This window comes from Aethalodelphis obliquidens, unplaced genomic scaffold (assembly GCF_003676395.1).
Source record: "Aethalodelphis obliquidens isolate GAN/ISIS:26980383/991018 unplaced genomic scaffold, ASM367639v1 scaffold45, whole genome shotgun sequence".
Lineage (NCBI taxonomy): Eukaryota > Metazoa > Chordata > Mammalia > Artiodactyla > Delphinidae > Aethalodelphis > Aethalodelphis obliquidens.
The window spans coordinates 4,758,134-4,785,562 of NW_020837989.1; the positions used below are offsets into that span (position 1 = coordinate 4,758,134).

The 27,429-nt window shown below is 44.4% G+C and overlaps 1 long non-coding RNA gene across 1 annotated transcript in view; it reads right to left on the bottom strand.

Moving 5' to 3' along the window:
• Positions 1-326: 326 nt before the first annotated feature.
• The window catches only part of LOC113606822 (uncharacterized), a 39,611-nt gene continuing 12,508 nt past the window's right edge, over positions 327-27,429 (bottom strand). The window contains exon 3 of the long non-coding RNA XR_003427704.1: positions 327-546. This is a non-coding gene — a long non-coding RNA (uncharacterized LOC113606822). The remainder of the gene's footprint in view (positions 547-27,429) is intronic.

A 27,429-nucleotide genomic window follows, 5' to 3' on the forward strand; every position in this document is an offset into this window, starting at 1 on the left:
AAGCTGAGCCCCTCCCAAACTGGCCTGTAGACTCAGAAACTAGAGCATGAAATGCTCTTTAATATAAACCGTTGGGTTTTGAGGGGTAGTTTGTTATGCACAAACTACCATGGTTGTGGCCATAGCTGACTGATACAGAGAAGTTACAACACTGAGGATTAACTGAGAATATGCATGTGTTACCTGGCTGCTGGCATCTCCGTATACCACTGCTTTGTTCAGTCTGCACTACTCCCAAGGAACTCAACTTCAAACACATGTGTAAGTGCATACAAACGTATAGATGATCTAAAGAGCAAGTCAGTATTTTTTCTTACCATCATAGTTTTTCCTCCTCTTAATGCAGTGCCAAGTAGACAGCGAGCTTTCAATAAATGGTGACCATGATGAAAATGATGATAACTCTGGCGAGGGCCATCTCTGTGCACTTTAGTGGGGGTGCACTTGGCATTGTACCCCAGGAATCTTCTTGGTAGACTCTTCTAGCTTGTTTCTTAAACACCCGAACTCATGGATATCTGTTTCATTTGCAGCTCTTGGTCTGACCTTAAGAGTAATAAAAATCCATAACTTCTAAGGAGCATTTTAGAGCTTACGAAATGAGTTACAATTCATTCATTCAGCATTCATTTATTGAAATTTTATTTTTAAAATGCCCACTAGATGCCAGGCATTGCCTAAAGTGCTGGGAAAACAGCAGTGACCAAGACTGGGGAAGCCTGTGCCCTCATGGGACTTGTGTTCCAGGCAGGAAGGACCACACAACTGAACGATTAATTAACTTAATATTCTAAACAAATATTTAAAAGTACATATTTTACAAGCAAATAATTAAATAAGAGCTTAATTAAACAGACTGTGGTAAGTGCAACAGAGAAAATAGAACAGGATTGAGTGACAGGGAAGGATTGAGGGCACTTTTTAGATGGGTTATCAGGGCCAGTGACCGCAAAGGGAGTAGGTACCCAGGAGTCCAGGTGTTTAGCTAGAGTATGGAGGTGACATATTTTATCTTGGAATCTTATAACAACCTTGCCAGGTACCTATTCTTATTTCTCTCACCCCTCCTCTCCTTTTTTCCAGTGAGGAACCCATGGCTCAGGGAAATCAGATACCATGCCCCACGTAGCAGAGGAAGGAACTGGGACTTAAAATCAGTGGTTTGGAGGTTACCCAGAAGGCACCGGGCAGCAGAAGTCCTCAGATGAGGATGTCAGGAATCCAGGTGATTGCCTTGCCCACCCTAACCCCCAGCTCCCATGTTGGGGATATGACCTTCTTTAAGGCAGTGTCATTGATGACCCCCGACCCACCTGCCCAGTGTTACCAGCCAATACACCCAGCAGGAGGAAGGCAATCCTCACCAGTCCTTCCCTAAGAGAGACAGCTGGGAGCCTGGAGCAGCACACACTGCCTGGTCCACTGTGGCAGCCAAAGATGCCAGCTGTCACCTGGCAGCCTTTGGATGATGCAGGGATTCAGGGGAGCGCCATTGCTAACTCAATCACACCTCCCTGCCGCAGGTGGCAGCCACAGACCCACAGCATGAGCACTGAGGGAGGGCCTTCACTTCCAGACGCAGAACCAGTGATGCGCGGGGGCGCCAGGCAGTCTGGTTCCCACGTGCAGCCTAGCACACATGCTCTTCTCCGTCTTTGGCTTCTGAGCTCAGGATTCCATAGATATAATGTCTCTGAGTTTACCACCACTCAAAATTAATCAGTAGTACCTGCTGTCTAAAATTTTCCTTATGGAAAAATGGAGGCACAGACCAGGCAATGACTTACTCATAGTCACTTGCAATTATGAGTTCTGGCTAGACTAGGGACCCTTCTAAGTCTTGGTCTTCAACCAAGTGTTGAGTATCTGCTATGTGCCGGGTGCTGTACTAAATGCTGATGAGTTCACGTCTTCTGAGAAAGAAAGAAACATGAATAGTTATGAGTGTTATTTACCTTAGAAAGGATATGATAGGAATAGGTGTGGGTGACCTCTGGGGGTCCCCAAAGTAGGGAATCTACACTTCTGCAGTGGTAGAGAGGGGAGGCCGGTGGGTAGGGTCTTGAAGGGCTAATGCAAAGGTCATGCTTGAGCTTTCTCCTGCTCTTTTCTAGTAAAAGATATTCAAATTTTCCATTTGCATAAACTCATTTTATTAAAAGTAAAAAAATTCACTTATTTATTTTTAGCTTCAGTTTTGTTTAAGTTTGAATATGTAGTTATGAAGAAAGCATTATCATCAAAGCTGTGTGAATTTTAGCAGATCCTCAAGCCTCTCTGTGCCTCAGTTTCTTCAAAGGGGGCTTGGGAAGACTGAATGAGTTTAAATATACACAGTGGTCAGAACGAGGCCTTACACTGTATGCTGTGATTCTTGCCTTCCTTCCCAGAGGACACCATTAGGTGGAAATTGGGTATGAGTGAGCCACGGCAGCAACCCAGACGCCTGCAGTTTCCGAATCCTGCCCCTGAAAGCTGCAGGAGCCACGTCCAGCCTCAGTGAGCTGGGGTCTGTGGACGCAGCCCATGCCATGGTTAATCTGCAGCGCTGCTGTGAGGATTGCTGTGGGATATCGTTTGGGTATAGGAACGTGAGGCTTACTATTTCTCAAAAGACAGCCACATGGCCTGTGGGTTTGTTTTCCAACATTTATTTCGTTTGCTAAAACACGCAAACAAAAAGTCCACACTGCAAAGCACTGAGAGGCGAGACGCATGTTTAGGCAAATCAGGAGACAGTAACAATCCATCACAGCCGGTTTCAAAGCCTGCTGCGCTTGTGACTGGGCTTGGGGAGGCTCTGCACAGAAACTCCATGCTTATTTGGGTCTCAGGTCTTTGGTATTTGCCGGCATCACATGGGAGGGGCTGGCAAAGACAGGAACAATTTAGCTGTGATTGGAAGTTTGGATTTCAGAACGGAGCAGTAGCTGGGAACTTAGAGCTGAAATCTCACTCCCAAGGAGGCTCTGGTGCACTAAAAACCCACCAAGAAACATCTGGGGTGGGAGGATCAACAGGCAGTTGATCCCAGGTATTGGGGGTGGCTGCATACAAGGTGATATGGGAAGCAACCCGTGTTTGTCTGGCACTCGGGATACAGAGCGTCTCCAAGTACTCACAGCCTGAGGGAGGCAGGAGGAAGCTCACTATCTGGGATATGCCAAGGCGAAATGAGCTCGAAACTCAGTTGTGGTACCCACTGGAGCACAGTGGACGCTGCAGCTGCTCTGCTTCTGTGCCTTCAAGGATGTCAATGTTCCTCCTCCCTCCCCAGGATTTTGTCTGCCAGAGGAGTCCCCCACCTACAGCTACCCTTCAAAACCCTGCTTTGGACTTGCTAGATGAATCATGTCACTGCTCAAACACCTTCAACAACTGCCCCAAACACACAGAATAGAGTCCAAACCCTAAACTCAGCACCCAAGGCGGCTTACCCTGATATGGCCCATAAGGGCCACTCCTTCCTCTATTCCATGTTTTAACCACAGCATACATGCTCACTGCAAATGAACCCCTATTTACTATCTCTGGGCCTTCGCTGATGCTATTTCCTCTGCCTGAAGGCCTTCCTTGTTCTTTCCTCATCCTAATCACATCACTTATTAGACAAGAGTTTATTTGCTTGGTGTGTCTGTTATGTGGCAGAGACTATTCTGATGCTGTTTGAAATGGCCAGACTGCAAAAAAGGCCACAAATTCTTCCCCTCCTTGAATCCACGTCCCCTCACCTATAACTCTGCGTGCCCTCCCATTCTGACTCTGGGTTCAGCCATGTGATTTGTTTTGGCCAATGGGATATTACCAAATGGGATGCAAGCAAAGGCCTGAAAAGTGCTTGTACTCTTTTTGTTTCTCTTGGAAACCTTCTGCTTCTGTGTGAATGAGCTGGGGCTAGCCTGCTGGAAGCTGAGAGACCTTGTGAATAAGAAATGATGGCTCAACCAAGGGCCCTAGACCGGTCAGCCCCAAGCAGACCGTGTGTCTGTTCACAGATGCATGAGTGAGCCCAAACTGCCAACCACAAAATCCTGTACTAAATAAATAGTCGTTGTTTTAAGTAACACTTTTCAGGTGGTTTCTTAAACACAATAGATACCTAATGCAGCCATCGATGGGTCTTATCAGTCTAATCTCTTATCCCTTCTGTTGGTGCTAGCAACCTGCTTTTATAGTGATAAACATCCTCCTTCATTCTAAGTTAGATGCTTCTGGTGAAGTTAGTCTACCTGCTCCTCTGACTGCAGGACTGTCAATCAGTGTATCTCTGGCCACCAGGATGGGCACATGGCTCAAATGGTCTAATAAGACTCAGATCTGGGATTTCTGTTGAAATTCCTGAAATAATAATGCTCTTTTTCCAGCAGGGTGGCTAAGCCAGGAGAAGGTCAGCCTCGAGTGCTCACACAGCTCCCACAGAAAAGAGAAGGACCAAGAGACGGAGAGTGAGTCCTGCCGACACGGGTCCCTGGATCAGCCTGTGCCTACAGTTCCATCTCTCCCTGGTTTTTTTTTTGGTTACATAAGCCAGAAAAAAAAAAAATCCTCTACTTCTGTTTAAGCCAGTATGAGTGGGATCTCTGTCATTTACAGCCCCAAATTTCTGACTGATGCATTCCTCAAATGCTACCTTCTCCAAAAAAACTTTACTTCATCTCCTGGCAAGAATGGAGGTTCCTGAAGATTTTTGCACATAGTCAAGAACATTAACTTCAAGTCGGACAGATTTGACCTACAGTGACCACAGGGTTTGCATTAGAGACGGGCACGTGACCCATGACAGACCAGTGGGTGTCATTTCTGGGACTTTTACTAGAACTGTTAAGGAAGAGAAGTTCTTTCTCTATTGACATGTGTCTTTCTCTATTGACATTGCCAGACTAGAAGAATGAAGCCAGGAGTTTGTAGCCTCCATCTTGCAACCAAGAGGAAAATCCTATCTGGGGTGACGGCAACACAGAGGGAAAGGAAAAGCCAAGGCAGGAGATGGACAGTGTCATCTTTGAGCCCCTCTATCCAGCTGAACTTGAAGACCAACTTACCCCTAGACCTTTCAGTTACTTGAGCCAATATCGTCCCTTTTTTATTTAAGCTGGTCATAGTTGGGTTTCTGTCACCGAGAGTCCTAAAGAACCTCTCTCAGCCTCAGGTTTGTCCTCTGCTAAATAAGGTTTAACAGCACCTCTCCCACACGTGTAAGATGTCTAACACAGCGCTGGCCCAGAGTGGGAGCTCCACACTGGTAATGGTCCTCCTTCCTCTGAGCTCTGGGAGTGAGGGTAGTGTCCCCCTCTCTCTGCAAGCAGCAGCTTCTCCTCTGTTGGCCAGCTGATTGGAAACTGCCCAGAAGGCCAACAGCCTTCTTTCCTTGTTGCAAATGGTATCATTTCATCTGGGTGGATGCAGGAGCTCAGTGGAGTGTATATTTGTCCCTGATCTCTGGTTTTCGATGGCCACCCGGCTTGTGCCCAGCAGGCAGCCTGCTGTCTTCTACGTACCACAGCCAGATGATAAATCTTTGATTTTTGCTCTTCTCTGCTTCTTGGGAATAATGGGTCCATAATGAATTGCATCCACAAGAATAGCTGTAATTGTAACAGTGCCACAGAGATGGAGCCGGCAGATCAGCCTGTCCCACGAAATGTGCCTACTTGGTTCCAATCACTTTCTTTGAAATGGCTACCAACTTTGTTTTTCCATCTCAAACTTTTAATAAGCAGTGGGTTTTCTGTGGAAAGAGGAGAATGAAAGCTATATATCTGGGAGGTTTTATTCTTGGTTTGTTTGTTTTATTCCCTTGTCTGTACAATTTCCCTTAGAATTTGGTCTCGGGGGTAGGGGGGAAACCTTTGGCTCCCAAATATCTTAGCCACACTGGCATTGTGTCAAAGAATTGACACCTCCCTGATATCTAGAGATGCGGAATCACTTGTACACCATCCGAGGTGTTGATAACTGGTATTCTTATGGAAGTCTCAGAGGAGATCTCAAAGATTGCAATGTGCACAGATCTCACTCTCAAAGAGATGAGTGGTTGGGGGGTGGGGTGCAGGGCTGCAAAGATTGGTAAAGAGGGGACACACCTGTCTATCCTGGGCTGTTTCCTGACAGCATGTCTTCTTGGAAGCTCACAGCCATCTTGACTCTCTGAGATGCTGGGGTCCAAACGGAACCAAATGATGAGCAGTAAAGAGTCAGGATGGTAAATATGACTTTCTAACGTTCAACTGGAATTGTAGGTAAACATAAGAAGAATCAGTATTAATTATATTTAGCAGCTATTAGTACTGTATACTTGCTATATGCCAGGCCAAGTACTCAGTATCAATTTTATCATTTAATTCTTACAACAACCCAGTAAGTTAGGTACTATTATTGCCCTGATATTTTAGTCAAGAAAACTGGAACTTGAAAAGAAAAATGGCTTGACCCAGGGCAGAGGCTGAGTTTTGACCTCATAATCCACCTTTTAGCTACTATGTTAGGCCTAGTGAACGTGCTCAAGACTGCATTCTAGGGGACTTCCCTGGCGGTCCAGCGGTTAAGGCGCAGCACTTCCACTGTAGGGGGCACGGGTTCGATCCCTGGTCGGGGGGGAGAAAAAAAGACTGCATTCTAGAAGACCCAGGAAGGTCAGCCTCCAGCTCACCGGGTGGCTTAGGGCAAGCAAAACTTCTCATCTGGGTTTTGAATTCTCCAGTTAAATGAGTGGATCGGCTCTAAATCCTCCAATGGGCCAGGTAGCCTTGGTTCAGGGGTCGGCCCCCATCATTGGATGTAAGCTTGAGTCATAGCCAGGGAAGTCCACGGCAACAAAGTCACAGAGGGGATTCAATCACGGGACGGCGAGATGGGTCGCCATGACCTTTACGGTTCTCTCTCCTATGAGAGTCTGATGCCAATATGTTTTTTCAGCTATTTTTAAATCTAAGAGGCCAGTATTTGTGTTCCCTGAAGCTCGGCCGTGCCGATTGCAAGGCAGCTCTATTTGCCTGCTGTATTTTGCTCTGGTGGCTCAGCAGGAGGCGGGGAGGAGGCGCCCATCCACTCAGCCCTCCTCCTGAAGCCTTTGCTTGGCCGAGCATGGGAGACTGGGTGGGAGGGCACCAAGATAATTGCTCAGAATACGTTTGCTGCTGATGCTCCCGTTGTCTCTGCAGGCACCACATTTCCCTATCCCTAGCAGGGTTCTCACTGGGTTGAACGCTGAATGCCCATTAGGGAAGCTTGTCACTTTCTCATTTGCGGGAAATGTCCGACACAGAAAGGCAGGTACCACTTAAGATGTCAAGGCAGCAGTGCAACTGGCAGGTAAATTTCTGCGTAAAAATCCTCTTTCTGCTTTAGAGCAAGGAGATTATGTAAGATTCTTTGACAGCCGTCAGACAGGAGGACTGCCTTCATCCAGAGAGGAAGAGGTAAACAATCTCAGGAATCCAGCCAGTTCTTTCACCAGTTGAAGATTCCAGTGCGGGCTGCCTCCACACTCACGCTTCCAGTCTTCGTACAAGGCACCCTGTTCCCCTCCCAAAGCCCCTTTCCATGTCCACCGTTGATCAACACCTCCACTATCACTACCTCTCTTCCACCTCCACTGCCACGTCCTTTTGGAATAATGTCCTAACTTATCTTCCTCCCTCTAACTTCTCTGTATGACAATCCATTCTGTAGGGAGCTGCCATTTGAAGACTACTGAAGGGGAATTCTGAGCAGCAGCGTCCCAGCATATGAAATTTCCAAGGCTTCTTGAGTGTTTACAGAAAACAAGCAACACCTCTACTGCCCAATCTCCACGCCTAACACTTTTTGTGTGCTTACTACGTGATGCCAGGAGCTATGCTAGGCACTTCGTGCATTAATTTGTCTTTCACAACAGCCCTGTGAGGTGGGTATTAACAGCCTCATGTTACAGCTGAGTAAACTGAGGCTGAGAATTAAACAACCTGCCTAAGATCTCCCAGTTTTTAAGTGCCTAACCCAGATCGAAACTGAAGTGGTCTGCATTTCCCCCCTCTTTTATTACTACTTTTAATAGACTTTACTTTTTCGAGTAGTTTTAGACTTATAGAAAAATGGGAGTGCCAAGTATAGAGCGTTCCCATATGCCCCATTATCTTTGTCCCTCCCCCAACAGTTTCGCCTATTATTAGCATCTTGCATTGGTGTGGTACATTTGATGAGCCAATATTGATACATGGTTACTAACTATAGTCCATAGTTTACCTCAGGGTTCACTCTTGGTGTTGTACATTCTATGGGTTTTGACAAACATATAATGACATGTATCCACTATTACAGTATCAAAAGGATAGTTTCACTGCCCCAAGAATCCCCTGCACTCCACCCACTTATTCTCCCCCACCCAGCTCTTGGCAATTACTGATATTTTTACTGTCTCCAACTGCAGACCCAGCTGCCCAGAGGCCCTCAGTAGTTTCTAGCTTCTTTCACTCCCTGGAACAATCATGCAGGGCAGGATTCAACAAAGCCAGACCCCACCATCGCCAGCATTGGTGGGAAGGGCTTCTTCCCCTGATTAGGCCTGGTTCTCATTGGGCTTGTGGGTAAAAACTCAGGATCTGTTTGCCTGTCTCCACAGACCCGGCAGGTGGCTGGGGGTGGAGAGATGGGACTGAGAGTTTCATCAGCAGAGTCAGAGAATTCAGCACATGGGGCAGGTGATGGAATGTGGCAGCAAAGGGCTGTTGGCTCATGGGCTCGCTCATGCTGTGATGGGGTAGCTAATGCTTATTGTACCTGCCTGTGGCAAACATACCTGTAGCCTGTCCTTCAGAAAAGTGCCCCCCCCAACCAATTATGTAGTGCAGCTTTTCTGAATCTTTAGTATGCATGTGGATTTCCTGGGCATCTTGTTAAAATGCAGATTCTAATTCAGTAGGTCTCAGGCGAGGCCTGATAGTCTGCATTTCTAGCAAGTTCCCAGGTGATGCTGAGAGTAGCAAGGATGTAGGAAACAGAAAATGAATTCATATTGGGCTCATTGCCTGTTTTGTCATTGGGCTTGCTGCCTAATTTCCTTAAAACTCTGATTATTTCTTATGCTTCAGAGAAACACTTGTACCTGGCTGAGTTCGATCCTAAGTTCCACCATTAAATAGGGACATTTACAACCTCAGTGTGCTCAGATGAAGGCACCTGGGATGGATAATGAGGCCAATTATTCAATAACCAATTTAGTCTTTCAGTAAATATCTGTCAAGCTCCTAGAATGTGCTAGACACTGTCCTCTTGGGACTTTGGGCTAGCAGCCAAAGGCACCAAAACTAAGCAAACAATCAAAGTAATTTCAAGTTGTGATAAATTCATGGAAGGACACTAACAAAGGCCTAAGCTGGAGACTAATGAGGGGGAAGGGAGTATTTTAGAATAAGTGGTTGTACGGGTTTCCTGTTGCTGATATAACAAATCAACGCAAACAGTGGCTGAAAACAACACAAATGTATTCTCTTACGGTTATGGATGTGAAGTTCTAAATCAGTCGCACAGAGCTAAGGTCAAGGTGTCTGGGGGCTGCTTCTGGAGGTGCTAGGGGAGAATGTTTCCTTGCCTTACCAGCTTCTAGAGGTTACCCACCTTCCTTGGCTCAGGACCCTTTCCTGGAACCAGGCCAACCTCTGTGTGGGCCCACCAAAATAATCCAGGATAATCTCCCCATCTCAAGATCCTTAATCAGGGAATCCCCTGGTGGTCCACTGGTTAGGACCCTGCGCTTTCACTGCCGAGGGCCCAGGTTCAATCCCTGGTCGGGGAACTAAGACCCTGCAAGCCACTCAGCGTGGCCAAAAAAAAAAAAAAAAAATTCCTTAATCACACCTGCAAAGTCCCTTTTGCCGTGTCAGGTAACGTGTTGACGGGTTCCAGGGATTGGGATGTGGACATCTTGTGTGGGGTGGGGGGAGTAAGGCATTATTCTGCCTACCACGGGGTCAAGAAAGCCTCCCTGGGGAAATAACATTCAAGCTAAAGACTGAGCACAAGTCAGAAATGAGAAGAGTAGAAGGAACAGCTTTCTGGATGGAGCCAACAGCGAGGGCAAAGACCCCGAGGAGAGAGCTTTTTAAGTCCAAGCACTGGAGAGAGCCCTGGGGTGTGGGAGCACAGGGAGTAGACAGGATGAGGGCGTAGCAGATGGCAGGGGTTGGGCCCGTGGGCCCCGCGGGCTATTATGAGGACTTTGGATTTTACTCCAAGTGTGGTCAGGAGCCACTGGAAAGTCGAAGCCTGCTGCTAACGTGATCTTATTCGTGTCCGAAGGGGCGATGGTTTCTCAGCTGCAGCCCACGCTTGCCTTGTAGAAATGTGCCACACAGCCCAGTGTGCCCAGCTCTTCTGACTTCTCAGGCAAAGCTGGAAATCTGGATACTTTTAATGTCAAACTCCCTATTTTATATTACTGACAATATATTGGAAAATTAAAAAAACACACATACAAGTAAGGGTTGGCTGAGACCTGCCAGGCCACCATCTCTGAAGAAGTTCTGCTACCTACTCACTGCATGACCTGGAGTGAAATACGGAAACTTCGGGGCTTCAGGTTCCCAGTCTGTACAGTGGACAGAATACTGGTGGCTATTACAGAGGGTTGAATGGATTCAAAGTCTATTAATGAGAGAATCCATATAAAATACTTAGTACCGTGCCTGGAAGCATTCAGTATAGACGTACCCATGTATGTAAGTTTTTTAATTTGAGGGGATTAGATGAAGGTTTGAAATAGATGACCTTTAAAATTGCTTCTGGCTCTGAGATTCTAGGATGATAAAAGAGTCCTGAGTTGCCTTCCTTCACCTGGATTTAATTTCCTTACCCAGTATGCTTCACACAGAATGCATGGTTGATAAGATGACAGCAGGCTCCAAGACAACTATGCTTGACAGCAAAAACCACTGTGTTCAGGAAAAAGGCCCCTGTTGCTGATTATGCACAATACCAAGGAGTAAGAGCCCCAGCAATCAAGCCCCAGCATCTGCTCAATGTTCTCAAGAGTTTTGGAATTAACACTTCCTGAGCTTCTGAAACTCCAAATGTGGTTCCTTTTTTCTTTTTTTTTAAATTGAAGTATAGTTGATTTACACTATTGTGTTAGTTTTAGGTGTACAGCATAGTGATTCAGTATTTTTCAAATTATATTCCATTAAAATTTATTACAAGATAATGGGTATAATTCCCTGTGCTATATAGTATATCTCTGTTGCTTATCTATTTTATATATAGTAGTTTGTACCTGTTAATCCCATACCCTTAATTTGTCCCCTCCTCCTTCTCTCTCCCCTTTGGTAACCACAAGTTTGTTTTCTATATAGGTGAGTCTGTTTCGGTTTTGCATATACATTCATTTGTATTATTTTTTAGATTCCACATGGAAGTGATATCATACATTATTTGTCTTTCTCTGTCTGACTTATTTCACTAAGCATAATATTCTCTAGGTCCATCCATGTGGCTGTAAATGGCAGTATTTCCTTTTCTATGGCTGAGTAACATTCTATTATATATATATATATATATATATATATATATATATATATATATATGCCATATCGTCTTAATCCAATTGTCTGTTGATGGGCACCTGGGATGCTGGGTGCCCTTCTTTCTACTCAGGGGAGTAAAATCTGGGGAGGGTATAGGCGAGTACAGGTCACTGTCTCTAGACAGGTGAACCTGAAGATTGAAGGCTTTTGCTCAGGAGGGCCTCCTCCCAGGACCACATCAAATATCTCCCCACCCTCAGGACTGTACCCAGAAAGGCACAGAGCAGAGTTAGGGCAAGCCTGATGCCAGGCAGAGCTCCAGGGAGGAGCGCTGGTCACCAGAGGATGTGGCAGGTTTGAATTTTATCAGTAAGATCAATGTTTGTAAATGGCAATGACAAATAAATTGCACAGCTTCTTGGAATACTATCCAAGGACACTTCAGCATACATTTACACACTCACACAGAACTTTAATTTCTTTATCAAGTTTCACCAGCAGCTTGGAGTTGGGAAGATAAATAGCCATGCCTTATCACCAACACATCTCTCTCTAATTGAACTCCCCCAACAGGAGGCTGCAGTCACAGTGGTAGGCTGGGAGGTCTACCTGAATCTCTGAATCACAACTTTTAGTGTCTCTAGGGTGGGTAAAATGCTCCAACTGTGCCACTTTAGGGGGACCATGTGAGGGAACTGCCCAGCACTGTACAGATGGAGGGCACGGATTCTGACACTACTCGGGTCCTGGGCTGCAGTTCTTTTGCCTCAGCCTGGTGTTCAAGGCTGTTTGTTAAGGCTCTTTGTTTGCAAGCCCAGACTGACTCAGGCTAACGGCTAACTCAGGCCCAAAGGGGGCCTAATGGAAGACTGTGGGGCTGACAGAATAAAAAACAAAACAAAACAAAACAAAAAAGGGCTGAGACCTTGGACAGGGCCGGCAAAGGCAGCTCTGAGATCCAGGGCAGAAATGAACATGAACTCACTCCCTGGGGACACCATCTGGTGAGTTGGTGCAATGGTTTTCAGTCTCTGTGTCATTCTGCTCATGGATTGAAATCCCTGAGAGACTCTTATGGTGTAGGTCAGCTCTCTCCTGCCCAGTGTGTGTCGGGACTGACAGGCCCGCCAGTCTGCATGCTATGGGGAAGCAGGTTTCCCCAAAGAAATATTGATGTACTGCTACCAGAAAGAAAAGGATGAAGGCAGGCAGAGACAGCAGCTGTCTGCACAAAGGCCCTGCATGAAGAGGTTCCAGCCACCCTACTGGCCTACTTCCCAAGACTCCCAGCACATGCTGTCCCCTCTTCTTTACCATATTCCCCATTTCTTCTGGTTTGTGTCCTGCTCACTCTGGGATGCCCTTCCTGCCTACCTCTGTATGTTCCCCAAGCCCATATCATGGAAAGGGAACCTCTTCCTGGTCCCTGCCTATTGTGCATCAGGGTTTGGGTTCAACTGGCTGTGGGTTAAGAAACAGGCTTTACTGGGGAAATGGAAAACTTACATAGCTAGTGCTTCCATACCCCACAGAGAGAAGCCACTGAGGGGCCCACAGCTAAGGTGTGATTTCCAGCAGGGAAAAACTGCCCCCTGCTCTTCTCCCATTTATAGGGCAAAAGTGAGAAAACAGCCTTGGTAGAGGAACACACAGGCTACTTTGTGCCATTAGTCCACACGTGGAGTGCCAACCACTTATAGGAATAGTCTGGGATACTAGCTACCCTGCACTTGAACTTGGGGTCCGTAGAAAGTTAGAGTTCTCCTTACCAGATGAAGGAAACCATCAGTTCTGTGGGGAGCTGAGTTTGGGTGCAGCCCCTTTGGTTGTGCGAATGGGGAGTGATCCTGGCCCTAATTAGCTTGTTTCTAGGCAACACATGTACCCAACTCCAAAGCCACTCCTTTTATAGTTCTTTCACAGGTCCACACTCTTAACTTCCAAACCCCACAAACTAGACAGCTCTCATTTCTCTAAACCCTTTGATGAGGTTGCCTTGAGGATTTGTCCTCTTTTTCCTGTTTCCATCTTTACTCATCCCTGCCCAGGCTCACTCCCTTGATTTTATTTTGTTTTATTTTATTTTAATTTTTTTGCAGTACGCGGGCCTCTCACTGTTGCGGCCTCTCCCTTTGCGGAGCACAGGCTCCGGACGCGCAGGCTCAGCGGCCATGGCTCACGGGCCCAGCCCCTCCGCGGCACGTGGGATCTTCCCGGACCGGGGCACGAACCCGTGTCGCCTGCATTGGCAGGCGGACTCTCAACCACTGCGCCACCAGGGAAGCCCTCCCTTGATTTTAAATGTCCATATCCCTGTCTCCTCTACCAAACTGTCATCTCTTCAAGGGCCTCTCCCATATGTCTCTTATCTTTGCATTCCTGTCACTAATTGGAAGCTTGACCCAAAGAATCCCTCCACACAAATATAGGGTTGACAAACAAATGGTTTCAACTGCAAGATAGAAAACTACTCAGATATGAGATGAAGATGGATCATTCAGAGCAGCTCCCTAGAAACACAAGGCAGTGGCATGAATGACACCACCACCAGGAATGGACTAATGGGGAGAAAGCCCGTATGGCATTGGTGGGGGGGCGGGTGGTAGAGCTGGTGTTGGTAAAAATGTTGATTCCTTCGACAAATATTTTTTGAGCATCTACCACACCTCAGGTACCAGGAAAATCTGTGGAATACACCAGTGAATAAGGCATTTAGGGTCCCCACCATGATAGAGGTAAACGTATATTCTTCAACTTCCTCTAAACCCTGAGAGTGAATTTTCTTTGCTTCGCTAAATTCTTAATACTCCAAGATAAACTGGGCTCTACTTAGATCCATATTTACTGGTGCATGGCAGTGAATCAGAGGGAAAACTGGACCCAAAAGTTCCCTGTATCTGTTAAGAATTTAAAAAAGAAAGAAAAGAAAAGAAAAAAGAACTCCCTCCCCCTCTCTCCCTCTCTCTCTCTCCTTTTATCCCCATACGTTCAAATGGTCACAGGCAAGCTGAGTCAAGATTTGGCCTGCTCAGCCCTATTATTATGCCAGAGACACAGCAGGGGGTGGCATTGTTTTGACAAACTTAAATGGCTTCAAAACCCGAATGGCTTAAATGTAAAATGCTGTCTCTGTGAGCTGTCACTCAGAAATCGCTCCAAGCATTGATCTGGGGAGAGTGAGGATGAATCAATGGTTGGATAGGGAGAGGTCTGCCTTTCAAGTCCATGCTTCTCTTTCTTGCTATCTCTGGCCTTGGAGAGGGATGGGGGAGAGAAGGCATTGGGTTATTTTGAAAACCTTGCCTTAATCACAAGGAATAAACCTTAGAGATTTAAAAGTACAGGACCCTCATTCTACAGATACTATGAATGAGGAGCCTTATTACTGACTTTCCTGGTCAGTTCCCCACTCACCTCACCTTTTACGCTCACTGGGATTAAGGAGCCCAGAAGGAGAGGAAGCTCCTTTTCCTCCTGGGTCACTGACATATATAGAGGGGAAAACTGAGGGTTATACAAATGTCTGAAACAACTCAATTGGTTAGTTTAGGAATATGGTTCCTGTGTGACAGACAAATGCACATCGAAGTCACAGCTGTTTGAATGAAGACCAAGAACTGCAATTGATTGAATGATTATACTGTTTAAAAGCCTAGACTTAGGGACTTCCCTGGCGGTCCAGTGGTTAAGACTTCGCCAGGGGGGTGTGGGTTCGATCCCGGGTTGGGGAGCTAAGGTTCCACATGGCTCGGGGCCAAAACATAAAACAGAAGCAATGTTGTAACAAATTCAATAAAGACTTTAAAAATGGACCACATCAAAAAATCTTAAAAAAAAAAAAAAGCCTAGACTTAGTCTTCATGTCTCAGGCTCAGGACCGGCTCCTATAGAATAGCTTTCTGTGCCCCACTCAGCCAGAATTTGGCACTTCGTATATACACCCGCCCCACTTATACTTCTGAAAAAGCACTTGCTGAAGCAGCTGAGGTTGTTTGCAAGCACTGTCCATTGTTTGTTAGTCTATCTCCTTGTGGACAAAGAGACCATCTTATTCTCTTCTATATCCTTAGCACTTAGTAAGTATTCAGTAAATGTCTCAAGAATGAAGGAACAAACACCTGATTACATGCACCCCATATTATGGTAGTTATGAGAGAAAGAGACGGAAAGGGGTTGCCTAGTTCTGAGAGTTAGAAGGGAACAGGAAGATTGAAAACGGGAAAAAGAAAAAGGAGAAGATAATAAAAGAGAGGGACAGGGGCTTCCCTGGTGGCACAGCGGTTGAGAGTCCGCCTGCCGATGCAGGGGACACGGGTTCGTGTCCCGGTCCAGGAAGATCCCACATGCTGCGGAGCGGCTGGGCCCGTGAGCCATGGCCGCTGAGCCTGCGCGTCCAGAGCCTGTGCTCCGCAACGGGAGAGGCCGCAACAGTGAGAGGCCTGCGTACTGAAAAGAAAAAAAAAAAAAAAAAAAAGAGAGGGACAGAAGGTAAGTTTCCAGGAGGGAGACACAAACTTAGAAGGCAGGAGCTCAGTGGCTTTGAGTCAGATTCCAGGAAAACATTGATCAGATCCTGCCGTTCCCTGGGGTTTATGGCTGAGAGTGGATTCCTGTTACCAATTCTCTCTGAAGTGCTAATTAGAAGATTAGCCATTGTTTAGAGCTCTTTCGCCACTCTTTATCTTCCCCAGTTGCACTCTGAAGGGGACAGCTTCAGGAGAAGTAATTTTCTGTACTGCAGCCTAAAAGCCAGAATACTATGGGAGCTGGATGAAACCAGATTTGAGCTGGCTCACGGGGGTCTTCTTTGTCTCTCTGGTTGAAAGCAATGTTTTTTGCATCTACTCTGATCATCCACAGAACTGGATTTCATAACCCCTACCCAACCACATCTGTCACACACACAAAAAAACAAAAAAACAAAAAAGAACTGCAGAGAAAGGCAGAGGATGAGAAAGGGAGTTTTGGGGTCCCTATCTCCCATTTATTGAACTCTGACTGTGTGCCAGGCACCAGCCTCAGCAAGTTACATGAATTGTCTCACTTAATCTTCACCTGTGGGGTAGGGAATTTTATTATTCCCATTTACAGATGAGGGAACTGAAGCTGAGAATAAATAACTTGCCCAAGATCAGATATCTGGTCCCCATTACAGCCCAGATTTGAGACTAGGATGGTCTGACTCCAGAACCCACTCCCTTCACCATGATGTTGCTGAACTCCACCCACCAGAAGGCACACAATCACTGGTGGGTATGGCATGATGGTGGTGGTGGTGATGGTGATGACACATGGAAGCTAAGCTGTTATTACTGAGGGTTTATTTTCTGCCCATCATTGTTACTAAGTGATTGTACATACATGGTCCTATTGAAACCTCCTGACAACCCAGTGAGGTAGGTTTTATGATTTATTTGTAGATGAGAAACTTGAAGCCCATAGAGATTTAGACTCACCCACGGTTGCCCAGTGAACTGTGCAGCGGCAGAGCTCAGAATTGAGACCAGGGCTTCCCTGGTGGCGCAGTGGTTGGGAGTCCGCCTGCCGATGCAGGGGGCGCGGGTTCGTGCCCCGGTCCGGGAGGATCCCGCGTGTCGCGGGGTGGCTGGGCCCGTGGGCCGTGGCCGCTGGGCCTGCGTGCCCGGGGCCTGTGCTCCGCGGCGGGGGAGGCCACAGCGGTGAGAGGCCCGCGTACCGCAAAAAAAAACCAAAAAGAAAACACAAAAAAGAATTGAGACCAAGTCTACCTCGCTCTAACAATGATGCTAAGGCTTGGAAGGATTAAACCAGAGGATTTCTTCACTGACTGGACTTCACTCTGACTCACAGAATCCTCCTGGAGAAAGGGATCTTTTAATTCGCCCCTCTGCCTTTGGGTAGATAAACCACTATTTTCTGCTTCTGATAGTTGCAATGGGGTCAGAGAGTTTTAAGGGGCTCGTTCAAGGTCACAGCTTGTTTGACATCATCTCAAGTCCCCCCCACCCCCGCCTCCACCCCACCAAGACCGTTAGGTGATTAAGGATTGTCTGCACCCTCTCCCTACGTTCTCTTGGCCTCTCCATTTCATTCCCCCACCTGGTGGGGGAACAACAACAGTTTATTTCTTGCATATGCTACATGCTCATTTTGGGTTGGCAAAACCCAAAATGAGCAGGTAGCATATGCAAGAAATAAACCGTTGGCTCTCTGCTATCAGAGAGCCTGTAATCTTGCAGGTACCCAGAATGATGGAGGAGCCACCATCTCAACCTGAAGCTTCAGGGTTCACCTTAGTGACGGAAGAGGGCATGGAGAACGGCACACAAGCTCTTAAATACACTGCTCACCTTTCATGGACCCAATGTCCATTTGATGTTCCTGGGGTCCTGGGCACCTTACTACTCCTCTTGCCTTTGCTGCCTTTTTTGAATCCTTTTATCTCACTAGACTTTATCTCGCTGTGTCCCTCCTGACCCTGCCAGGTGGCTAAAGTCAATTTGATCAAACTCATTTGCACTAAAGCATTAATGGCTCATTATAGCAATCCTTCCGGGTAAGTGCTGCATTTTAACACACCTCATTTAAATCTTGGACCAATGCTGTACACTGCAGCATAGTGGCAGGCATCTGAGAGATGTTTTGGTAAGGTTCTCTTTCTGGTTAGGCAAATCACTTGACCTGCACGCGAAGGCAAGCCCTCCCCAGCATTTACCACTTCAGACAGATCTTTCCTGGCAGAGCTTCAATTGCCAAAATGGGGATGGGGATTTTTTTGCCTGCAAGGAGGCAGTTGGGCCTGTCGCAGCATGAAGATCAGCCTAATTTCAGAAATGTAATCCGGGGAGGCAGAGGCTGTCAGGCAGCCAGCAAAATTAATGAGAAAATTGGAGTAAACACGATGTGTGTCTCATCGACTTGAGTTAGGAGAAGGTGACTTGGTGCCAGTCTGCAGAGTCAGGCTCTCCGAGCTGTGTACATGTGGTCTACGTGCCTCTTTGGAAGTGCTATGTTCTCGGAGCTAATGAATTCAAAGGCACGGATAAGGGCTTAGAAAAGAATGCCTATACCTGGATGGCTTCTGGAGAACCTTTCATTTACTTGAATCACATCTTAGATCTGCCCTCTGTGATCAAATTAATGAGGAGTAGCACACACACAAAGCCTCTCAGTGTCAGATAAAAAAGACATCATGCTCAATAGGAATGGCAAGAGGGAAAAAGCAATAAGAGATTGAAGAGCTTCTGTGATTCCCTGCCTGAGTATAAGCTTCACAAAGTGGGGTTTCTTCTTTTCTCTTCACTGGGAGATGCGAACATCAGGAATGAGAAAAAGTTGCCATTTGATTGAGTCCCTTGTAATGGGGTGATTCTTTTATAAAGGATGTACACAGGAGGAGCTGCCATTACCTGACAACCTGTTTGCTTTAATCGATCAAATATTTTTATTCCTGGCTCATTCCTTTGAGGGGAAATTTGCTTGGCAGAAAGCAGGTACAAGAAGGGTAATGGGGACCTAGTCCATGGGTCTGTGCTCACGGGAGGAGAGAGTCAGGGACAAGGGGAGCTTAGGGTGAGAGTGGTTCAGATTGTCTTAATGACTCTAGGGTTTTTGGTGACCTGGAAGGTCATGTGTTATACTTTTAATATTTATTTTAGAGGAACTATAGCATAGTGCAAGGTTGTAAAAGCAATGCCCACAGGGAGAAAACAGGTAACATAAACAAATAAATTGATTCATGTAGGAAACTCAACAGGCCAAGCCCAAGACAAACAGTACTGACCCTCAATGTCTGGGGTATAACAGGTACTGTGTTGAGTGGCAAAGCACTTGGACTGTCAGGGATCAACCTCTGGAGACTAGTTGAAAGTACACTCTACTGAATCAGAAAAACCTGTATTAGAATTCCAGTTTTCCCTCTTATTTGTTTTGTGACCTTGGGAAAATTATTTAGCCTCATAAATTGAAAATAGGAAGTTAAAAAGCAGCATGAGGGCCTTCCCTGGTGGCACAGAGGTTAAGAATCCACCTGCCAATGCAGGGGATGCTGGTTCAATCCCTGGTCCAGGAAGATCCCACATGCCACGGAGCAACTAAGCCCGTGCTCTGCAACAAGAGAAGCCACCGCAACTAGAGAAAGCCCGCATGCAGCAACGAAGACCCAACGTAGCCAAAAAAAAAAAAAAAAGCACAAGAAGGATGAGCTCTACATTGGTCAGTTTAGGCTAAGATACACTGTTGTAACAAACATCCACTGTTATGGGTTGAATTGTGTCTCCCTAAAAATCATATGTTAAAGTCCTACTCCCTAGTACTCAGAATGTAACCTTATAAGAAAGTAGGGTCATTACATATATAATTAGTTAAGATGAGATCATTATGGTGGGCCCTAATCAAATATGACTGGTGTCCTTATTAAAAGGAAGAAATTTGGACACAGATATGTACACTTGCAGGATGCCAGGTGAAGATGAAGGCAGTAATCACGGAGATGCTTCTATAAGCCAAGGAATGCCCAAGATCAGTAGTAAACCACCAGAATCTAGCAGAGAGGCATGAAACAGATTCTCCTTCACAGGCCTCAGAAGGGACCAGGCCACATCAACAACTTGAACTTGAACCTCTAACCTCCAGAACTATGAGACAGTAAACTCTGGTGTTAAGCCACCCAGTTTGTGGTACTTTGTTACAGCAGCACTAGCAAACTAATATATCCACTGAGTTCCAATGGCTTGAAACAACCGTTTATTTCTTGCATATGCTACATGCCCATTTTGGGTTGGCAGGGGGCTCTGCTATCAGAGAGTCTGTAATCTTGCAGGTACCCAGAATGATGGAGGAGTCACCATCTCAACCTGAAGCTTCAGGGTTCACCTTAGTGACGGAAGAGGGCATGGAGAACGGCACACAAGCTCTTAAATACACTGCTCACATTTCATGGACCAAACCAAGTCATATGACCATGCCTAATATCAAGGGGGGAAGGAAGTATAATTGTCCCATGTATTTAGAAGGAGAAGAGAACCAGGTGATGGGCGTGAGTAATGTCTATCACAATTATTTAAGAATATCTGCATAGAAAAAAACAATTGGGTAGAAATTTACCAAAAAGCACTGATTGATGTTAGTATGCTTGAATTATAATATTTTTCTAAATTTAATAAAAATTTTCACAAAGGATATATGTATATTACCTTAAGAATCAGGAGAAAAAAACCTTTTACTTTTAAAAATAAAATAAAGGTCATACCACTTACCAATGGTTAATAAATGAATGGACAAGTTAATAAGTGGATGGATCAAAACCAAAAACTCAACTCTAAATTTCTCACTTTTACACCTGAAACTAACACAACATTGTAAATCAACTATACTCCAATAAAATTTTTTTAAAAAAGAATATTCAGCTTTTAAAAAAAAGGTAAATTTCTCACTTTTCTTTTCTATAAAAGGAATGGGATGAGGTCACCATTATGTGTAGTGAAATTTCCTTATTGAAAAGGCTTTATATATAAGATGGACATGAACACCACCAAGTTGAGTTTATTGTTGCCTAGAAATCTGCTGATAGAGTAGATAACTTTAACAGTGGCATTCCCATTTACCATGTTTACATTCATGAGACACATTTCCATAAGGGAGACTGATGCAGATGATCATGGGGAGGGAATATTTATTCCAGGGAATATAGTCTGTGGGCCTGGAGGAAAAGAAGGTAGATGAAGGATGAGAGATGGTGTCTTAGGGCAGATGGTGTCTCAGGGCAGGTGATAGTGTGCTTGCATGTGGTTTATTAAGGGAGCGCTCCAAGGTGAGGGAGTGTGGGCAGTAAAACATGATGAGGAAGAGGCCAGGCAAAGGTGTGATTTCAGGCTCAATCCGAGCCTGATCCCAGGGGCATCTCTGGTATGTAATTGACACCTTAGAGTTGGCCCTGACTTGCGGCAAGAGAGCTGGGTTTTTAGGCTCCTGCCCTAGCTGGTCACTGGCTCTCAGGCACTTCTGGCTCTCTGAAAGTGAGGGCAGAGCAAATCCGACAGCCTGAGGCAGGCCTCTGCAGAAAGTAGCGGTGTGATTCATCAGAAACAGAGCACACAGAAGCTGGCCGAGGGATCACAGAAATGGTGAAGGGGATCTGAGGACTCTGGGTGGAACACTGACAGTGCCCACTACGGATGGAGACTCCCTGCAGACAGAGGTCCTGGCACTTCAGATAACTTGGGCTTCACAGACTGTGTATGGATGGGGCTTAAGTAATAGCCCGTGGGAAAGAACTTTAGTCAAGACAGACAACATGGCTCTTAACCTGCTCCTTGCTGGCAGTTGGAGGAGGGACTCATGTGGCTTTTGGCCACAGATACCTCCATCAGCTATCATTGGGAAGAACTGATAGATGGTTTCAAATCTGCATGAGTGGCTGGGGGGAAGTGTGCATTGTACTGACCGTGTAGGAATTTTTGACATACATGAGGAATGAAAAATGACAGTGTTGTTGGGTGGGGTTGGTGCCCTTATGAAGACGTGACCGGAGGGGGAAACCCCCTTGCCCTCTCTTACTATCATCTCCACTGGAATCCAGCCTGCCCGCTTCTCCCTCTCCCTCCCTCTCTCCTGCTAAGGGCTAGAAGGCCATAATTCAAAGTTTCCCGAGGCCTGCATGAGAGGAAGCGCAAGGAACAGACTTGAAGAGAGTCGACCCGGGTTCAAAACCTGACTCTGTCACTTACCCTCAATCTCAAGTTCCTTAAATATAAAATAGGGAGTGATAACACCTATACCGATTAGGACTATACTGAAGTTAGAGGGGATTGCAACCTTTCTGAGTCTTAATTTCTTCATCTATACAATATAATGTAATAAAATGAATGATAAATGATGATGATGACACTGGTGATCACTCTTACCTCTCAGAACTGATGTTGCGGGAGGGAGGAGGGGTGTGTTAAAGTACTAAATATAGCAGTGTGCTGTAAATAGGTTATTGTCCCTGGCCCATCCCGGGTGCCCCTCCACCCCTAAGTCTCCTTAAAGGGAAGAAGGATGGGTCTTTCCACTCTCGCCACTACTGATCAGGATATTTTTCATATAGACTTGGAGCCCATTTGAAGTGCTGCATCTTGTATTTTCTAATAGAAATCCTACTCTTTTCCCTCCAGCCATTGTGAGCTTTGTGACCATGGCTGTCTCTGGGTAAGGAGACACAGAGCCCTCCAGAGGGTGAGAAAGCCCATCAGGCCAGGCCTGCTGGGCCCAGGTGGAATAACTATGAATGAGGTAATGTTGAGGGCTTTCTCTTTCTCCTTGTAAATGCCCTGGACGAAGCTGGACCTGTTTAATTTCTAGGCCAGAAGCACAAATTGAATTCTGTACCATATGCATTTGTTGTCTCTCCCTTTTCTGCAAGAATCTAGATGGGGATTAACGGGCTCACTCTAACAGGGAGAGACGTAAGGAGTGCCATCGAGTCCTCTGTGTTTACAGCGCTTGAAAGGATGGAGCTCTAACAAGGCTAATTTAATCTTGGCTCAAGTGAAGGTATGGTGAATTCCAGGCCAGGAAGAATAAACTGGCATGCCATAGAACATTAGAGATAATTTAATTCAACTCCTTCTCTCAGAAGATAAGGAACCTGAGGCTCAGGGGGTGGAGAAGGGGCACTGGTGTGTCCACAGCCACAAACCAAACTACTGCTGGCTGGGACAGGGGCCAGCGCTCTGGGCGCTGTCATTCATTTCTGTGCTGTTGTCATGATTTTTGTCATATCTACACACCATCTGTACATTTATTAACATTGTTTCTTTAATAATTGAATTGACTCTATTTTTTACTCCTAAATAAATTAATTTTGAAAGGAAACTGGTGCAAAGGGAAAGCAAGGATTGTTTGCCACAAATAAAAGGCAACCATAAAAATAAAGGCTATGAAACAAAGCAATACAAATTTTAGCAAGTTACCGTTATATGTGAAGAGACCACTCATTCTTTCTTTTAAAAGGGAGAGTCACAATGTTAAAGAGAATTTAAAAGGGAATACCTTTTAAATAGGAGAGGACTCTTTTTTTTTTTTTTTGGTTGTGCCGCACCGTGGCTTGCAGGATCTTAGTTCCCTGACCAGGGATTAAACCTGGGGCCTTGGCAGTGAAAGCGCAGGGTCCTAACCACTGGACCACCAGGGAATTCGCAGGAGAGGATGTTTTTTAATGTGCTGTGGACCACTTAAAATCCTCTCTCATATGATGAGTGACTAAGTGTATCAGGAAAGAAAATGGGTGTGAAAGTTTCTAAGGAAGTCTAATACTTTACCTAGGTTAGAATTCCAATTGTCATTTGCCTTGAGCAAGTTACTTAATCTCTTTCTGCCTCAGTTTCCTCACACATAAAACGGGAATGAAAGTATGTGTGTGCCATGGGATTGTTGCAAGTATTAAATTAGACAGTACATATAAAGCCTTAGAACAGTACTTGGCACAGAGCAAGTACGTGATAGCAGCAGGTATTACTGTAATTATCATTATTAAAACTTAAGCGGTATTTACTGTCTAGCAGGATTACAAACTTTATTTGTAAAGGTTTACATAGTAAATACTTTGCCTCTACAGTCTGTGTGGTCTCTGTTGCAACCACTCATCTCTGGCACAGCAGAGAAAAAGCAGCCATAGGTAGTACATAAACAAATGGGCATGGCTGTGCTCCAATAGAACTCTATTTACAAAAATAGTCAGCAGGCTATACAGGTTCTCTTAGAGGCTCATAGGTATGGAAAACAAAAACAGGTCAACTTATTCCATGCAAATAGAAATCAAAAGAAAGCTGGAGCAGCAATTCTCATATCAGACAAAATAGACTTTAAAATAAAGACTATTACAAGAGACAAAGAAGGACACTACATAATGATCAAGGGATCGATCCAAGAAGAAGATATAACAATTGTAAATATTTATGCACCCAACATAGGAGCACCTCAATACATAAGGCAAATGCTAACAGCCATAAAAGGGGAAATTGACAGTAACACAATCATAGTAGGGGACTTTAACACCCCACTTTCACCAATGGACAGAACATCCAAAATGAAAATAAATAAGGAAACACAAGCTTTAAATGATACATTAAACAAGATGGACTTGATTGATATTTATAGGACATTCCATCCCAAAACCAACAGAATACACTTTCTTCTCAAGTGCTCATGAAACATTCTCCAGGATAGATCATATCTTGGGTCACAAATCTAGCCTTAGTAAATTTAAGAAAACTGAAATCGTATCAAGTATCTTTTCCAACCACAATGCTATAAGACTAGATATCAATTACAGGAAAAATCTGTAAAAAATACAAACACATGGAGGCTAAACAATACACTACTAAATAACCAAGAGATCACTGAAGAAATCAAGAGGAAATCAAAAAATACCTAGAAGCAAATGACAATGAAAACACGACAACCCAAAACTTATGGGATGCAGCAAAAGCAGTTCTAAGAGGGAAGTTTATAGAAATACAATCCTACCTCAAGAAACAAGAAACATCTTAAAAAATAAACAACCTAACCTTACACCTAAAGCAATTAGAGAAAGAAGAACACAAAACCCCCAAAGTTAGCAGAAGGAAAGAAATCATAAAGATCAGATGAGAAATAAATGAAAAATAAATGAAGGAAACAATAGCAAAGATCAATAAAACTAAAAGCTGGTTCTTTGAGAAGATAAACAAAATTGATAAACCATTAGCCAGACTCATCAAGAAAAAAAGGGAGAAGACTCAAATCAATAGAATTAGAAATGAAAAAGGAGAAGTAACAACTGACACTGCAGAAATACAAAAGATCATGAGAGATTACTACAAGCAACTCTATGCCAATAAAATGGACAAATTCTTAGAAAAGCACAACCTTCCGAGGCTGAACCAGGAAGACACAGAAAATGTAAACAGATCAATCACAAGCACTGAAATTGAGACTGTGATTAAAAATCTTCCAACAAACAAAAGCCCAGGACCACATGGCTTCAGAGCCAAATTCTATAAAACATTTAGAGAAGAGGTAACACTTATCCTTCTCAAACTCTCCCAAAATATAGCAGGGGGAGGAACGCTCCCAAACTCCTTCTATGAGGCCACCATCACCCTGATACCAAAACCAGACAAAGATGTCACAAAGAAAACCACAGGCCAATATCATTGATGAACATAGATGCAAAAATCCTCAACAAAATACTAGCAAACAGAATCCAACAGCACATTAAAAGGATCATACATCATGATCAAGTGGGGCTTATCCCAGGAATGCAAGGATTCTTCAATATACACAAATCAATGTGATAAACCATATTAACAAATTGAAGTAGAAAAACTATATGATCATCTCAATAGATGCAGAATAACATTTGACAAAATTCAACACCAATTTATGATAAAAAAAAAACCTCCAGAAAGAAGGCATAGAGGGAACTTACCTCAACATAATAAAGGCCATAAATGACAAACCCAGAGCCAACATCACTCTCAATGGTGAAAAACTGAAAGCATTTCCTCTAAGATCAAGAACAAGACAAGGTTGTCCACTCTCACCATTATTATTCAACATAGTTTTGGAATTTTTAACCACAGCAATCAGAGAAGAAAAAGAAATAAAAGGAATCCAAATTAGAAAAGAAGAAGTAAAGCTGTCACTGTTTGCAGATGACATGATACTGTACATAGAGAATCCTAAAGATGCTACCAGAAAACTACTAGATCTAATCAATGAATTTGGTAAAGTAGCAGGATACAAAATTAATGCACAGAAATCTCTTGCATTCCTATACACTAAAGATGAAAAATGTGAAAGAGAAATCAAGGAAACACTCCCATTTACCATTGCAACAAAAAGAATAAAATACCTAGGAATGAACCTACCTAAGGGGACAAAAAGACCTGTATGCAGAAAACTATAAGACAATGATGAAAGAAATTATAGATGATACAAATGGATGGAGTGATATACCATGTTCTTGGATTGGAAGAATCAACACTGTGAAAATGACTATACTACCCAAAGCAATCTACAGATGCAATGCAATCCCTATCAAACTATCACTGGCACTTTTCACAGAACTAGAACAAAAAATTTCACAATTCGTATGCAAACACAAAAGACCCTGAATAGCCAAAGCAATCTTGGGAAAGAAAAACGGAGTTGGAGGAATCAGGCTCCTCGACTTCAGACTATACTACAAAGCTACAGTAATCAAGACAGTATGGTACTGGCACAAAAACAGAAATATAGATCAACGGAACAGGATAGAAAGCCCAGAGATAAACCCATACACATATGGTCACCTTAGTTTTGATAAAGGAGGCAAGAATATACAATAGAGAAAAGACAGTCTCTTCAATAAGTGGTGCTGGGAAAACTGGACAGCTACATGTAAAAGAATGAAATTAGAACATTCCCTAACACCATACACAAAAATAAACTCAAAATGGATTAAAGACCTAAATGTAAGGCCAGAAACTATAATATTCTTAGAGGAAAACATAGGCAGAATGCTGCATGACATAAATCACAGCAATACCCTTTTTGACCCACCTCCTAGAGAAATGGAAATAAAAACAAAAATAAACAAATGGGACCTAATAAAACTTCAAAGCTTTTACACAGCAAAGGAAACCACAAACAAGACGAAAAGACAACCCTCAGAATGGGAGAAAGTATTTGCAAATGAAGCAACTGACAAAGGATTAATCTCCAAAACATACAAGCAGCTCATGCAGCTCAATATTAAAAAACGAACAACCCAATCCAAAAATGGGCAGAAGACCTAAACAGATATTTCTCCAAAGAAGATATACAGATTGCCAACAAACACATGAAAGGATGCTCAACATCACTAATCATTAGAGAAATGCAAATCAAAACTACAATGAGGTATCACCTCACACCAGTCAGAATGGCCTTCATCAAAAAATCCACAAAC